Below are 6,569 nucleotides of genomic sequence, written 5' to 3'. Positions count from 1 at the left end.
AGCCCTCTTGAATGGGATTAGTGCTCTTAGAGATCCCTCATCCTTCCACTGTGTGAGGACCCAGAGAAGGTCCCAGCTGGGAACTAGGGGGAGGGCCCTCAACAGAAGTTGACCATGCTGGTGCTTTGATCTTGGCCTTTGTAGCCTTCATAACTGTGAGCAATTAATTTCTGTTGTTTATAAGCTATGTAGTCTGTGGCATTTTGTTCTAGCAGCCTGAACTAACCACAACCTTCTTATCATAAATACACTCTTCAAATCTGCTACATGAATCTCAATAATTATTTTGAATTGAGTATTAATCCTGTAATACTGATTAACAGAAACAACATTTTGTTCAATGTTATATAAACCAGATAGACACAGTTTATTAATCCACCTGAGTATTAGGCATTTTAAGACTGATTGCACAACCATTTTATGATTCTGTAAAAGAACATATTATTCTTAACCTTGACCTATCATGTAGCTATTGTTTATATAGGAAAGGCACAATTCCTTTTTAAGGAGCTCCTCATTAACTTATGAGATCTTTATTCTAGAAAATAATTATTTTAAGTTTTTTTTTCAATAATTCATCCCCTTACTTTCCAAAACTGTGTCTGAATACATTATAAAAAATTAAGTGTGACATTAACTACATTATGTGATTATGAGAGCATGTCAATGAAAGTGTGACTCTACTAAAAATTATTTCCTTACTTTTATGAAGATAAATATTATTTTTTTCTCATAAGGCAATGGTGTGTCCATAATATTTCGATTCCTTTGCTTGTTTAAAGTGTATTCCAGGCAAAAAGATATGATTGCTTCATAGGCATTCCATACTTTAAGAACTAACAAATACATTAAAACATTTGGAGAACAAATGTTTTATGTCAATTTTTTTAAAACATAAGTTTCAAAAAGTTAACCTCTCATTTTCACATGTACTTTCATAACAAAATGAACTCTAGCCATTGCCAATATTTTTACTTGCCTAAAATATAATTTATCTTTGTTTTAGCCTGATTCTTAAGGTTTGAAATTATGAGAATCATATTTCTTTGCCCAGATAATGTAATCATTGTATATGAAACTACTTAGCATGACAAGCAGGAAATAAAAATGATCTGAAATTTAAAATTAGCTCCCTTTTCTCTTGCTATTTATTCTGCCTGACTTATAATTTGGCTCTTTGAATACATGACATAACACAATCTCTAACTATTTCAGATAAAACAAGTCTCATACAATATGAATATTTTAATAACATCACTATGACAGTGCTCTATACTGAGCATTTCCTTTGTTAATCACCTTATAGATGGAATTTTCTACCAGGGCTAGCTTGGTTCATTGTTTTCTTTTCCTTTGTTCATTTTTTGCTTTGAAGAATATCTTAAAATTCTTCCTCCTACTAGACTACTAGTAAAATCCCTCTTGTTACTTCTATTGACTGTTTTCTTTTTTTTGAATAAAGAACAAGCATAGTTCTCTTCCAAGTATCTTCAAGTAGATATTATTAACTTATGAGATATTTATCCTAGAGAATAATTATTTTCAGGTGTTTTTTTTAAATAATTCATCCCCTTAGTTTCCAAAAATGTGTCTGAATACCTTTTATTCAGTCTTAGCCTGGGATATTTTTATTCTCCTTACAATGGGGTGCTCAGAAAGGCAGGAATGCCTCAGCAATGTATAAGAATAAGGATAGCTTGTATTCTTTAAACATAATGTCACCCCAATACATTAATTTAAAAAATAGAAAACAAGCTGAAATAAAAAGATAATGTATGACTGGGAATTCTCTCTCTCTCTAAGTGGCACTTGAATTTTGTTTTTAATTTGTTTATTTTTTACTAAAACTGCTTTATGGGTTTGGTTTGTTGTTGGTATGTTAGTTTTGCTTGTCCAGTTTGTTGACAACTGGAAGAGTTGATTTGGGGGGAACGGAATATAGAACTACATTTGTATGCCTCTTGAATTTTACATCCCGCATCCCAGCTTAACTTTCTAATTTGTGTAAATCTTTTCAGAACTTATAATTGGCATTTATTATCTCTTCCAGTTTCACACCGCTGTGGCAATCATTAGAAATATTAATAGATACTTTAGTCCATCTTTTCTTCCAGGCTCATGATAGGATTACACTTCCTGCATTTTGGTAGATAAGTGCATTTTTGTGATTTGCTTTGTCCAATAAAATTTAGCCAACATGCCTCATGTCATTTCTGAGTAAAAAACAATAACAACTAGTTATTTTTCCCTCTATCAGTGTGATTGGCAACATTGAATATGATGACTTTTCATAATTTCATCAGCCTGGATCCTGGAGTGGGAATGGCACAAAACAGACACCCTTCGGGAACCTGAGAGTAACATGATGTGAAATAATAAATAATCCCTTCTTGCCTTAAGCCACAGAGATAGTGTGTGTTGTGAGGGGGGGGGGGATATGCATGTATGTACACATGTCACAAGATTTTATTCTTGTATAAACTAATCAGGATAGTTAGTTTTCACAACAAAATGTAATTTCTTGCTCATACAATGTGTCTAATGTGGCAGCATTGCTCATTATAATAACTCTGAAACACATGCTGGTGGAGGTCCATCTTGACACAGACTTCATCATCTCGTGCAGGGAAAGTGAGTGTGGGCGAAGTGTTGAGTACTATGTTGCCCAGGAGTGACACCATATTTTTTCATATTTCATTGGTCAAAAGAAATGATACAACTACATCTAATTTCAAAGTGGTGGGAAGTCTCAGTTATCTGTTAGCAATTCAGCATAATCACCATATCCTTTTAAAATCCCTAGATAACGTTAGAGAAGCTTGGAACTATATGTCTCAGAATCCCCTTTTAGAAAGCAGAAGAGAAGCAGAGGTCATTAATCCCTAGAAGTGGTTACAAAAAACACAGTGAGCAGATGTGGGATTCACAGCTGCTTCTTGGTGAGACTTGAGAACAACCACAGCATCACTTCCGACTGAGAGAAGTCGAGCGAGGTTCCCTGGAAATTTCTTTAAAAGGGCAAAGGTCTTCAGCCTGGCCAGCTTGGCTCAGTGATTGAGCATCCACCTATGAACCAGGAGGTCATAGGTTAGATTCCTGGTCAGGGCACATGCCCGGATGGCAGGCTCGATCCTGCGGTGTGCGGGAGGCAGCTGATCAATGATTCTCTCTCATCATTGATGTATCTCTCTCTCTCTCCCCCTCTCCCTTCCTCTCTGAAACCAATTTTTTTAAAAAGGCAATAGTCTCCAGCTAGCTTTTGACAATCACTTTGTTCAGTAAGTCCTACCAAGGTTTCAGCTCTGCTCCCCTAATCTTATGGTGGCAACTTCTCTGCCTTTTCACAAGGACTTTCCTGTGCTCTGCTTCCCCATCTTCTCCACATTCATAATAAACCTCAATTTTCTATATTATTGTCTATTCAGGATACTTAACATCACTCTGTTTTCCTGATAAAACACATCAATATAGCAGAAACATGCATATTTACCCTGTTCTCAGAAGGAGGACATTTCTGATCAGCCCTGATGACTAAAACATATGCTATTTTCCCACAGATGAATATATTATTTTATTTCAAAGGTACCAAAACCATTCAATAGGGAAAGGTCAATTTTGTCAACAAATGGCACTGGGAAAACTAGATAACCACATGCACAAGAATGAAGTTGGACACTTACCTAACAGCATATACAAAAATCAACTCAGAATGGATCAAGCAGGTAAATGTAAGACCTAAGAGTATAAAATTCTTAGAAAAAACATAGCAGAAAAGCTTCATGACATTGGATTTGGCAATAATTTATTGGGTATGTCACCAATGGCAGAGGAAACAAAAAAAGGACAATTTGGATATATAACATTTTTTAAAATTTAAAAATTGTGCATCAAGGGACAGTATCAACAGAATAAAAAGGTAACCCACAGAATGAGAAAAAATATCTGCAAATGTTATATTTAATAAAGGTTTATTACCCAGAATATCTGGAGATCTACTAGTAAAACTTAACAGTAAATAAAACAAAACAGCATGATTCAAAAATGACCAAATGTCTTAAATAGGCATTTCTCATAAGAAGAAATACAAATGACCAATAAGCACATGAAAAGATGCTCAACATTACTAATCATTAAGTAAATGCAATTCAAAACTACAATGACATACCACCTCATACCCATTAGGATGGCTACTATAAAAAAATAATAAAACAAGAAAAAAAACACACAAGTGTTAATGACAATGTGGAGAGAATAGAATCCTCATTTACTTGTTGGTGAAAATGTAAATAGTACAGCTGCTGTGGAAAACAGTGTGGTGGTTCTTCAAAAACTTAAAAATAGAATTACCATGTGGTTCAACAATACTACTTCTGAGTATTTACCCCAAAGAATTGAAAACAGAGTCTCAAAAATACCCAAGAACAACACATCCTTACCATATGCTGCAACATGTATCCCATTGCATGTATATACTGTATTTTGCTTATCCATTCATTTGCTGATGGATATTTTTGGTTGCTTTCATGTTTTAGCTATTGGGAACAATACTGCTAAGAACATGGTATACTTTAGGCAGAAGTTTTAAGGGACAACAAGTAAATCACCATGCTTTTCCCCCCCTCTGCCATGGTCACCTACAATGATCCAGGTGGTGTACTCTTCATCATTCTGGATCCTGGAGAAAGGAACAAGAAGCAGAACCCTAGATCTACACATGGGATGAACACATACCTTTTTTTTCCCCTTTTTTAAATTAAATCTTTATTGTTCAGATTATTACAGTTGTTCCTCTTCCCCCCCCTCATAGCTCCCCTCCACCCAGTTCCCACCCCACCCTCTGCCCTTACCCCCCGCCACTGTCCTCATCCATAGGTGTATGATTTTTGTCCAGTCTCTTCCCTCACCCTCACCCCCCTTTCCCCCCGCCCGAGAATAGTCCGTCCACTCCCTTTCTATGCCCCTGATTCTATTATATCCACCAGTTTATTCTGTTCATCAGATTATTTATTCACTTGATTTTTAGGTTCACTTGTTGATAGATGTGTATTTGTTGTTCATAATTTGTATCTTTACCTTTTTCTTCTTCTCCCTCTTCTTAAAGAGTACCTTTCAGCATTTCATATAATACTGGTTTGGTGGTGATGAACTCCTTTAGCTTTTTCTTATCTGTGAAGCTCTTTATCTGACCTTCAATTCTGAATGATAGCTTTGTGGATAAAGTAATCTTGGTTGTAGGTTCTTGCTATTCATCACTTTGAATATTTCTTGCCACTCCCTTCTGGCCTGCATAGTTTCTGTTGAGAAATCAGCTGACAGTCGAATGGGTACTCCCTTGTAGGTAACTGACTATTTTCCTGAGACCCCGCCCCACCCAAGCTGTGCGCAGAGGCTTTTGCATATGAAAGGCCTGGCCCTTTGCAATCTGAAAATTACCTAACAAACTGCAGCTGGGTCAGAGAGACCCAGAACTTCCAAAAGAAGGCCCAAGGCCCCACAGCAGCTTGCATTGCTTCACAGCTGGGCCTCATCTGGGCACCTCCAAACCCCAAACAAAGAAGAGGAATCTGCAGATCTCTCCATAGCTCCTGCTAGGTAGCCCTAGGCAGAGGCTAAATTAGCACCTCCTTAGAGATCCAAGTGCCAGTGTACCCAGTGGTCAGAGTGGGACCATCCAGATTACAACTTCTCAGAGCCATAAGGGACACACTTAGGGGGTAGACTCAGTGAGCACCAAAGCCCCACTGAAGCAAGTCTTGCCCCAGAAGGTGTCTCCAGCATAGAAGTTCTCCCACTGCAGTCACAGCTGATTCTCACAGCCAATTGGCCTGGAGGTCAATTCCTCCCAGTGATACCTACAACAATCAAGGCTTAACTACAACAAGACTGTGCACACAGCCCACAAAGGGGTGCACCAAGAGTGTCCACCTCAGGTAATTGGGGAGGCTGAGCCTCTGGGCCCTATAGGACACCTAGCACACAAAGCCACTCTATCAACACAGGGGATCATAAAAAATGCGGAGACAAAGAAACAGGTCACAAATGACAGAAATGGAGGAAAGCAAACTACTGGATATAGAGTTCAAAACCACACTTATAAGGTTTTTCAAGAATTTTCTAGAAACCGCCGATAAATTTAGTGAGACCCTCAAGAAATCTAGTGAGACCCTCGAGAATATGAAAAAGGGCCAACTAGAAATTAAGCATACACTGACTGAAATAAAGAATATTATACAGAGTTCCAACAGCAGACTAGAGGATCACAAGAATCAAGTCAAAGATTTGAAATACAAAGAAGCAAAAAACACCCAACCGGAAAAACAAAAAGAAAAAAAGAATCAAAAAATATGAAGATAATGTAAAGAGCCTCTGGGACAACTTCAAGTGTACCAACATCCGAATTATGGGGGTGCCAGAAGAAGAGAGAGAGCAAGATATTAAAAACCTATTTGAAGAAATAATGACAGAAAACTTCCCCTACCTGGTGAAAGAAATAGACTTACAAGTCCAGGAAGCGCAGAGAACCCCAAACAAAAGGAATCCAAAGAGGACCACACCAAGACACATCATAA

Source organism: Myotis lucifugus, unplaced genomic scaffold (genome assembly GCF_000147115.1).
Source record: "Myotis lucifugus unplaced genomic scaffold, Myoluc2.0 scaffold_286, whole genome shotgun sequence".
In the NCBI taxonomy this organism is placed as follows: domain Eukaryota; kingdom Metazoa; phylum Chordata; class Mammalia; order Chiroptera; family Vespertilionidae; genus Myotis; species Myotis lucifugus.
Note: the sequence above shows the minus strand (reverse complement) of the source record.